Genomic DNA, 11,053 nt, shown 5'->3' with positions numbered 1-11,053 from the left:
CACCTTGTAAATCTCAGTCAGGCGGATTCAAATGGTTATAGAGTTTTAATAATTAAAAGATAAATAAAACGTAAAATAAATATAGAGATACTTATGTAATTCATTGGTGAGAATTTCAGATAAGCGTATGGAGATGCTTAGTTCCTTCTGAATCTCTGCTTTCCTACTGCTTTCATCCAATCCTTCATACTCCTTTCTATGTCAAGCTGTATGTTGGGCATCACCGTTGTCAATGGCTACATCCCGTCCTCTCAGTAAAAATGGTTCAAATGCGCTGTCACCGCACGGCTAATCATCTGTCGGTTTTCGATCATACTGGAATAGGATTCAGTAATCCTTTTGCGTCTGTCACTACGCCCAGCACTCGCGAGTTTGAAGCTCGTCACAGCCATCCCTTCCCAGATCCTACTCGGAATACCACAGACAAGGTTTAGACTTTTCGGATTTTAAGAATAGCCGCCAATAATTCTAGCCTATACCACGAAGACTCTGATCGTATATAAGAAGGCTAAGAGATATGCATTCAAGCTTGCTTTCATGTAGAACGGACGTGTTTGTCAGGCACGCGTTCATAAGTGAGAATGGTTAAAAGAGATCAAAAGTGATACAAGGATAGTCTCAAAAATGATCAAAAGATGTAAATACAATAGTAAAAAGTCCTATTTATACTAAACTAGTTACTAGGGTTTACAGAGATAAGTAAATGATGCAGAAATTCACTCCCGGGCCCACTTGGTGTGTGCTTGGGCTGAACATTGAAGCTTTCACGTGTAGAGGTCTTCCTTGGAGTTAAACGCCAGTTTGTAACCTGTTTCTGGCGTTTAACTCTGCTTTGCAACCTGTTTCTGGCATTTAGCTCCAGAATAGGGCAGAGAGTTGGCGTTGAATGCCAGTTTGCATCGTCTAAACTCAGGCAAAATATAAACTATTATATATTTCTGGAAAGCCCTGGATGTCTACTTTCCAACGCAATTGAGAGCGCGCCATTTGGACTTCTGTAGCTCCAGAAAATCCACTTTGAGTGCAGGGAGGTCAGAATCCAACAGCATCTGCAGTCCTTCTTCAGCCTCTGAATCTGATTTTTGCTCAAGTCCCTCAATTTCAGCCAGAAATTACCTGAAATCACAAAAAAACACACAAATTCATAGTAAAGTCCAGAATGTGATTTTTATTTAAAAACTAATAAAAATATACTAAAAACTAATTAAATCATTCTAAAAACTATGTAAAAATAATGCCAAAAAGCGTATAAATTATCCACTCATCAATCACCCAGGCGTATCAGTCGTAGGGTTCTCTCGCAACGGGACCCCTCACAATTGGACGTTGGGCCATACCTACAGTGGGGGCACCAGCCAGAGTCAGTCTGTGAGGTCGGGATACCAAAACTAAAACCAAAAACTACAGTTTGCCTATGCAGTGTCTACAGTCAAGCAAGGCCTAAATCTATGGTTAAAAACGAAGCCTAAATACCAAAAACCTGGAATGGTTACCCCCTTAATGTCTGCCTAATGTGGGAACTAATCAAGCATGCAATCCAACAAGTATACAGTACGCACACAAAGCCAAAAAAGCACGACTGCAAGATAAAACTAAAAGAATAAGAGAGGGAAAAACAGCTTACCAAGATGATGGTAATGATCGAGGAAAGCTGGGAAAGCTTGGAAAGATTCGAACGAACAGGAGATTCGCAGTAAGGAATTTTGGAAGAGATGAAAGGAAGCAGGAGGGATATGATGGGAGTGGGGAAATGGAAACTAAAACGAATGAAAACTGAAAAAAAAAACTGACTCCTAGAAGCGCGAAAGGCAGGGACAAAGTAGTCTTTTCACGTAGGGTTCAAATTAGCCATCAAGAGCATTAAATTCTCAGCGCGGAGATCGAGGCGACGCAGGACATTCCTTCGAGGCGACGAGCCCTACTCACGCGTAGGGGGCACGCCCCTACCGATCCACCGACAAGCTGCCAAGAGTAACGGAACGCGCCACCCACGTTGTTTGCGACCCTAGCTGCCGCGTTGGTGGCACTGTTACGGCCCAGCCAAGCTGGTGCCGTTTGATCCGGCCCAATGAACGGGACCACCCGACCCGAGCGACTGGCCTGGCGAGTGTCGAACGTCCGGACCACGACCCGGACACCTACTCCCTAGCAGCCAGCCACATGACAGCTGGGAAAGGAAACTTCCAGGAAAGGCACCAATCTTGTGGGACCCGCCCTACTAACAGGGTATATATGGAAAGGGCCCTACCCCTCCCCAGAGGTACATCACTATCTTACTACCCTCATAGCCATCTGTACCATCTCTGACTTAGGTGTCGGAGTGTCATTGCAGGTGGCGCCCACCCCCCTCTCACACCGCAGTAGCTTGGGAGGTCGCGAAGTCTCTGTACTCATCCTCCAGGCCCAGACCGAAGCTGGTTCTTATCATCACTACTTTAGAACTCCACCGACCCGTCTGAAACTCGAGGAACCGAACACTTACTTTATCAGGTATTTGAACATTAAATTTACTTTTTCAAATTTGGTTTTCAATTAATTACTTAAGAAAACATTTTTTAGAAATTTTAGAAGTTGAGAAAACAATTAGTATAACTTAATAAAATTTTTAAGTTTATACTTATCCGTTGTTGATTATCAAATTTAACATGAGACGCTAAAAATCAGAAAAGAAGGGGAAGGGGCATATATTGTGTGCACATTGGCTTTTAAAAATAAAATAAAAAATACTTTTCAATAAATATAAAAAACAATAATTATATTTAATAAAATAATTTTTAAAATTTAAAAAGTTATAATACACATAATGTAATAATAAGGGTAGATATAACTAAGTTTATATTAAACCTTTAATTTTAATAAAGATAAATAAAATTTCAAAAATTTTATATTAGATGTTTAATTTTCATAAACGTTCCTAACTCTTAAAAATGATAAAGACAGACACGTAATTTTTTTTTATTTACTAAACAAAAAAACGTGTTTGTAGTTTTACAAAAACCTTTTTATAAAATTTTACTAAACAAAGTCTTTTAAAATTTTTTTACAAATTTACAACTTCTATATAACTAAATTATTTTAATAAATAAATTTAATCAAATTGGCCTAATAATTTATTTCCTCAAAATTGTTCCAACAAAAACCATTTATGCATGCACTTGTTTGTGTCATTATTTTCGTCAACAAAGATATATTATTTTTAAAATATTAAAAGATAAAGAATTTAAAAGTTTTTTATTTAGAAATTTGAAGGATAGTTATGAAAATTAATTAAGGCTTTTAATATTCTTTTACTAAATTAAATGATCAGATATGTGTGTTTCTGAAAAGTTTAGTGATAGAATTAAAGAGAAAAAAAGTAGTATTAATTTTTTGGTATCTAAGTAAAATTCTATTCTTTTTAAAAAAGAAGTTTATTAAACCTGCCTTTTAAAAGATGCAATACTTATGTTTGGTAAAATTAAACAAAAAATAGCTTTTAATAAATACAAATATTAATAACTATATTTGGTAAAATAACTTTTGAAATTTAAAAATACTATAATACATATAATGTAATAATAAATTTGGATATTTATTAATAAATAAAATTATATTAGACTTTTTAATTTTGATAAAGAGAAGTAAAATTTGAAAAATTTTATCTTAGGTATTTTTATAAATACTCCTAACTTTTAAAAATTATAGGCACAAGTACGCGATCTTTTTTTAGTTACCAAATATAAAATAAGATATTTGTGCTTTTATAAATATCTCTTTAAAAAGTTTTACTAAATAAAGTCCAAGTCTTTTAAAAATTTAGCGAATTTAGAATTTGTACGTAACAATTTTTTTTAATAACTAAATTCAATCTAGTTGACCCAATAATATTGTTGGCTCAAAATTAGTCCAACAAAAACCACTTATGCATGCACTTGTTTGTGTAATTAATTATTTTAGTCAACAAAGATATATTATTTTTAAAATATTAAAAGATAAAGAATTTAAAACTTTTATTACTTAAAAATTTAAAGGATAATTATGAGAATTAATTAAAGCTTTCAATATTCTTTTATTAAGTTGAATGATGAGATATGTATGTTTCTGAAAAGTTTAGTGATAGAATTATAAAGAAAAAAATAGTATTAGTTAAAATAATATTATTTTTAAAATATTAAAAAATAAAAAATATAAAACTTTTATTATTTAAAAATTTGAAGGATAGTTATGAGAATTAATTAATGCTTTCAATATTCTTTTATTAAATTGAACGATGAGATATGTGTGCTTTTGAAATGTTTAGTGATATAATTATAAAGAAGAAAAATAGTATTAGTTAAAGTTTGAGTTGGTAAATTTTTTTTTTTAAACAAGAATATTAAATTTGTCTTTTAAAAGCTGCACTATTTATGTTTAGTAAAATCAAACAAAAATAGCTTTTAATAAGTACAAATAACAATAATTATATTTGATAAAATAATTTTTAAAATTTAAAAAATTATAATACACATAATGTAATAATAAGTTTAGATATTTAGTAATAACTAAGTTTATATTAAACCTTTAATTTTAATAAAGATAAATAAAATTTGAAAAATTTTATATTAAATGTTTAATTTTCATAAACGCTCCTAACTCTTAAAAATTATAAAGACAAACATGTAATTTTTTTGTTTACCAAACAAAAAAACGTGTTTGTAGTTTTACAAAAACCTTTTTATAAAATTTTACTAAACAAAATCTTTTAAAAAATTTTTACAAATTCACAACTTCTATATAACTAAATTATTTTAATAAATAAATTTAATCAAATTGGCCTAATAATTTATTGCCTCAAAATTGTTCCAACAAAAATCATTTATGCATGCACTTGTTTGTGTCATTATTTTCGTCAACAAAGACATATTATTTTTAAAATATTAAAAGATAAAAAATTTAAAAGTTTTTTATTTAAAAATTTGAAGAATAGTTATGAAAATTAATTAAGGCTTTTAATATTCTTTTACTAAATTAAATGATCAGATATGTGTGTTTTTGAAAAGTTTAGTGATAGAATTCTAGAGAAGAAAAGTAGTATTAATTTTTTGGTGTCTAAGTAAAATTCTATTTTGTTTAAAAAAGTAGTTTATTAAACCTGCCTTTGAAAAGATGCAATACTTATATTTGGTAAAATCAAACAAAAAATAGCTTTTAATAAATACAAGTATTAATAACTATATTTGGTAAAATAACTTTTAAAATTTAAAAATACTATAATACATATAATGTAATAATAAATTTGGATATTTATTAATAAATAAAATTATATTAGACTTTTCAATTTTGATAAAGAGAAGTAAAATTTTAAAAATTTTATCTTAGGTATTTTTATAAATACTCCTAACTTTTAAAAATTATAGGCACAAGTATGCGATCTTTTTTTAGTTACCAAATATAAAATAAGATATTTGTGCTTTTATAAATACCTCTTTAAAAAATTTTACTAAATAAAGTCCAAGTCTTTTAAAATTTTAGCAAATTTAGAATTTGTACGTAACTATTTTTTTTAATAACTAAATTCAATCAAGTTGACCCAATAATATTGTTGGCTCAAAATTAGTCCAACAAAAACCAGCTATGCATGCACTTGTTTGTGTAATTAATTATTTTAGTCAACAAAGATATATTATTTTTAAAATATTAAAAGATAAAGAATTTAAAACTTTTATTACCTAAAAATTTAAAGGATAATTATGAGAATTAATTAAAGCTTTCAATATTCTTTTATTAAGTTGAATGATGAGATATGTATGTTTCTGAAAAGTTTAGTGATAGAATTATAAAGAAACAAAAAATAGTATTAGTTAAAATAATATTATTTTTAAAATATTAAAAAATAAAGAATTTGAAACTTTTATTATTTAAAAATTTGAAGGATAGTTATGAGAATTAATTAATGCTTTCGATATTCTTTTATTAAATTGAACGATGAGATATGTGTGCTTTTGAAATGTTTAGTGATATAATTATAAAGAAGAAAAATAGTATTAGTTAAAGTTTGAGTTGGTAAAACTTTTTTTTTTTAAACTAGAATATTAAATCTGTCTTTTAAAAGCTGCACTATTTATGTTTGGTAAAATCAAACAAAAATTGCTTTTAATAAATACAAATAATAATAATTATATTTGATAAAATAATTTTTAAAATTTAAAAAATTATAATACACATAATGTAATAATAAGTTTAGATATTTAGTAATAACTAAGTTTATATTAAACCTTTAATTTTAATAAAGATAAATAAAATTTGAAAAATTTTATATTAGATGTTTAATTTTCATAAACGCTCCTAACTCTTAAAAATTGTAAAAACAAACACGTAATTTTTTTTATTTACTAAATAAAAAAACGTGTTTGTAGTTTTACAAAAACCTTTTTATAAAATTTTACTAAACAAAGTCTTTTAAAAAAATTTTATAAATTCACAACTTCTATACAACTAAATTATTTTAATAAATAAAGAGTAAAGTATCGTTTTTGTCCCAACGTTTGGGGTAAGTCGTATTCGTATTCCTAACGTTTAAATCGTTTTATTTGTATCTCTAACGTTTATAAAAGTGATTTAATATTATCCTACTATCAATTATACTAACAAATTCGATTATATTTTTCAATTATTCTCACTTGGATGCATTCATTCTCAATTAGGTCTCATTTGGATGTGTTCGATTTTAATATTATACCCACTATTTGTGTTTAGATTCAATTATGTCCCTAGAAAAGTGAATTATGTAAATATTGTAGGAATTAGTTTCAATTTTTGATGAGCTATTTTTCGAAGTGGATCATCGATTCTATCGCAGACATTTGTATTCCAACTTCAAGAAGAGATTTTTAAAACTCAAACTAAAGCATTCATGATGTGTAATTGACGGTAGGATAACATTGAATCACTTTTACAAACGTTAGGGATACAAATATGACGATTTAAATGTTAGAAACACAAATAGGAATTACCCCAAACGTTAAGAACAAAAACAATACTTTACTCATAAATAAATTTAATCAAATTGGCCTAATAATTTATTGCCTCAAAATTGTTCCAACAAAAACCATTTATGCATGCACTTGTTTGTGTCATTATTTTCGTCAACAAAGACATATTATTTTTAAAATATTAAAAGATAAAGCATTTAAAAGTTTTTTATTTAAAAATTTGAAGGATAGTTATGAAAATTAATTAAGGCTTTTAATATTCTTTTACTAAATTACATGATCAGATATGTGTGTTTCTGAAAAGTTTAGTGATAGAATTATAGAGAAGAAAAATAGTATTAATTTTTTGGTGTCTAAGTAAAATTCTATTTTGTTTAAAAAAGTAGTTTATTAAACCTGCCTTTTAAAAGATGCAATACTTATGTTTGATAAAATCAAACAAAAAATAGCTTTTAATAAATACAAATATTAATAACTATATTTGGTAAAATAACTTTTGAAATTTAAAAATACTATAATACATATAATGTAATAATAAATTTGGATATTTATTAATAAATAAAATTATATTAGACTTTTTAATTTTGATAAAGACAAATAAAATTTTAAAAGTTTTATCTTAAGTATTTTTATAAATACTCCTAACTTTTAAAAATTATAGGCACAAGTACGCGATCTTTTTTTAGTTACCAAATATAAAATAAGATATTTGTGCTTTTATAAATACCTCTTTAAAAAGTTTTACTAAATAAAGTCCAAGTCTTTTAAAAATTTAGCGAATTTAGAATTTGTACGTAACTATTTTTTTTAATAACTAAATTCAATCAAGTTGACCCAATAATATTGTTGGCTCAAAATTAGTCCAACAAAAACCACTTATGCATGCACTTATTTGTGTAATTAATTATTTTAGTCAACAAAGATATATTATTTTTAAAATATTAAAAGATAAAGAATTTAAAACTTTTATTACTTAAAAATTTAAAGGATAATTATGAGAATTAATTAAAGCTTTCAATATTCTTTTATTAAGTTGAATGATGAGATATGTAAGTTTCTGAAAAATTTAGTGATAGAATTATAAAGAAACAAAAAATAGTATTAGTTAAAATAATATTATTTTTAAAATATTAAAAAATAAAGAATTTAAAACTTTTATTATTTAAAAATTTGAAAGATAGTTATGAGAATTAATTAATGCTTTCAATATTCTTTTATTAAATTGAACGATGAGATATGTGTGCTTTTGAAATGTTTAGTGATATAATTATAAAGAAGAAAAATAGTATTAGTTAAAGTTTGAGTTGGTAAAACTTTTTTTTTAAACTAGAATATTAAATCTGTCTTTTAAAAGCTGCACTATTTATGTTTGGTAAAATCAAACAAAAATAGCTTTTAATAAATACAAATAACAATAATTATATTTGATAAAATAATTTTTAAAATTTAAAAAATTATAATACACATAATGTAATAATAAGTTTAGATATTTAGTAATAACTAAGTTTATATTAAACCTTTAATTTTAATAAAGATAAATAAAATTTAAAAAATTTTATATTAGATGTTTAATTTTCATAAACGCTCCTAACTCTTAAAAATTATAAAGACAAACACGTAATTTTTTTTATTTACTAAACAAAAAAACGTGTTTGTAGTTTTACAAAAACCTTTTTATAAAATTTTACTAAACAAAGTCTTTTAAAAAAATTTTTACAAATTCACAACTTCTATATAACTAAATTATTTTAATAAATAAATTTTATCAAATTGGCCTAATAATTTATTGCCTCAAAATTGTTCCAACAAAAACCATTTATGCATGCACTTGTTTGTGTCATTATTTTCGTCAACAAAGACATATTATTTTTAAAATATTAAAAGATAAAGAATTTAAAAGTTTTTTATTTAAAAATTTGAAGGATAGTTATGAAAATTAATTAAGGCTTTTAATATTCTTTTACTAAATTAAATGATCAGATATGTGTGTTTTTGAAAAGTTTAGTGATAGAATTATAGAAAAGAAAAGTAGTATTAATTTTTTGGTGTCTAAGTAAAATTCTATTTTGTTTAAAAAAGTAGTTTATTAAACCTGTCTTTTAAAAGATGCAATACTTATGTTTGGCAAAATCAAACAAAAAATAGCTTTTAATAAATACAAATATTAATAACTATATTTGGTAAAATAACTTTTGAAATTTAAAAATACTATAATACATATAATGTGATAATAAATTTGGATATTTATTATGTAAGACCCAAAACTTTTGAAAAGTCTTATTATGATCAAGTCTCAAATAATATAATTATTTATAGCCTTAAATTCAGAAATTATTTTATTAAAGATAATTAAGGCAAGTTTTGATTTATTAAATTTGAGATAAGTTATGATTATTATCCAATTTTACAATTATTGTATTATTTTCTATATTTGAATTATAAAGTTGATAGTTATGAAATAATAAGGATTTTATATGATTTGGATTAGATAAGTAATATTTTAAATATTAATACTGCTATTTTGGAAAATGAAGAAATTAAGTATATTATTTTTAATTATTTGATTTGGGCACTTTATTGAAAGTAATTTGTAAAAATTGATGATCAAATAGTATTTTCTATATACAATTAGTGTTGGATTTATTTGGATTTCAATTACTATATTATTCCCAATTTTATTAGAAATTACCAAAATGTCCCTAACCCTAATTTGGATACACCATCCCCTAAAACCCTTCTCCTCACGCTGCACAGCCACCAGTCTCTCATTCATCCTCTTTGCTGCGCAAACACACACACAGCCGCAGCAGCAGACTCTTCCCCCTTTCACCCTCAGCAAACTCACAGGCATGAAACCCTAATCCTTCCCAACCCAGCCGCCGTACTCAACCTATTTCCCTTCCTCCTTCCATTCACACAAACGCAACACAATCAGGAGCAGCAGCAACGCTGCAATGAGAAAGAAGAGAAACTGAAAGAAAGGTCTGAGAGACGAAGGGCTCAGAGGGGAGGGAGACGCCGTCCTCCCTGTCGCTAGAACTGCGAGGAGCGTCGCCGCCAAAGACGTGTCGTCGTTCCTGCCCAGTCGTGGTTCTACCATCCATCACCTCATTCCGTCACCTGAAGAGAATTGCGACGACGAGAGGGAGAGCTCGTGCGCGAAGGGAGCGCAAGAAGGAAAGAAGGTCACGCGAGGAGGAGCGCGAACCACCGCGCGGAGCCGCGCCGCTGTGTGCTGTCGCCGTTGCGTCAGACTGCTGCCGCCGTCGAGCTTCGAGGAGAGAGAAGGAGGTTGCGTGAAAGATGAGGCGCGATGGTGGTAAGAGGTTCTGCCACCCCTCTGCTGTTGCTGAGCTGCCGCCACCGCTGTGAAGGCTCCGCCACTGCCCTGTTGCAGCTAGGGAGAAGGAGACCGGAATGGGTAAGTAGGAGGGGTTTCTGCCACCGTTGGAGCTCAGTTGCCGTTGTTGTAATGGCCGCCGCGCCTTTGGCTGCCGGGAGCAGTATCGTGGCTGCCAGAACCAGTCTTTCTTGGTAATCATTTTTGCTTCCGAAACCCCTTCAATTGAGTACTCTGTTATAATCTGTTAGAAATTCTGAGACGTTGGTTACACAGGGTTGAGTTCCGATATTTGCGCGTCGGAATTAAAGCTGCTGTTGGGCCACCGGAGCTTCTGGCCGCTCACGGATCTTTTGTCGGGGCAATTCGAAGTCGTAGCTGCTTCGCTTGTTAGTATAGTAAGTATTTTGTGTTTCGAAAACCCCTGCTTTAGCGTTCGGTTATGTTTGGCTAAAGACCTTGAGGCTTGGTAATGTAGGTTTGAGTTCCGGTGATTTCGTGTCGCATAAGTGTTGCGGAGGCTGCCGTGTCATTCCTTTTATTTCAGTAAGTGTTTTATCTCGGAGATCCTCGCCATTTGTTTTCAGTCATGAGTTTTAAGATTTTCGCGATATTGATGTGTTAGGAAGTAGTAGCTGAGCTTATACGTGGCGCTGAGGCTGTTTCTTATATTGAGAAAAACACGCGGAGTCGGGATTTTGATTGTGATTTCGAGCTGAGACGAAAAGGACTCTGAGAGACGTTTGGGTTATGGAATTTGCGT

The 11,053-nt window shown here is 29.0% G+C and overlaps 1 long non-coding RNA gene across 1 annotated transcript; it reads left to right on the top strand.

Moving 5' to 3' along the window:
- The first annotated feature begins 9,661 nt into the window (after window positions 1-9,661).
- On the top strand, window positions 9,662-11,053 carry LOC112740313 (uncharacterized). Its single transcript, XR_003171084.3, has 4 exons — window positions 9,662-10,484; window positions 10,567-10,688; window positions 10,769-10,836; window positions 10,916-11,053. It is a non-coding gene; the product is annotated as an uncharacterized lncRNA (long non-coding RNA).

The sequence above is a fragment of the Arachis hypogaea genome, chromosome 14 (assembly GCF_003086295.3).
Source record: "Arachis hypogaea cultivar Tifrunner chromosome 14, arahy.Tifrunner.gnm2.J5K5, whole genome shotgun sequence".
NCBI lineage: Eukaryota > Viridiplantae > Streptophyta > Magnoliopsida > Fabales > Fabaceae > Arachis > Arachis hypogaea.
The sequence above is the reverse complement of the archived record's forward strand: the minus strand, read 5'-3'. Positions and strand labels throughout refer to the sequence as shown.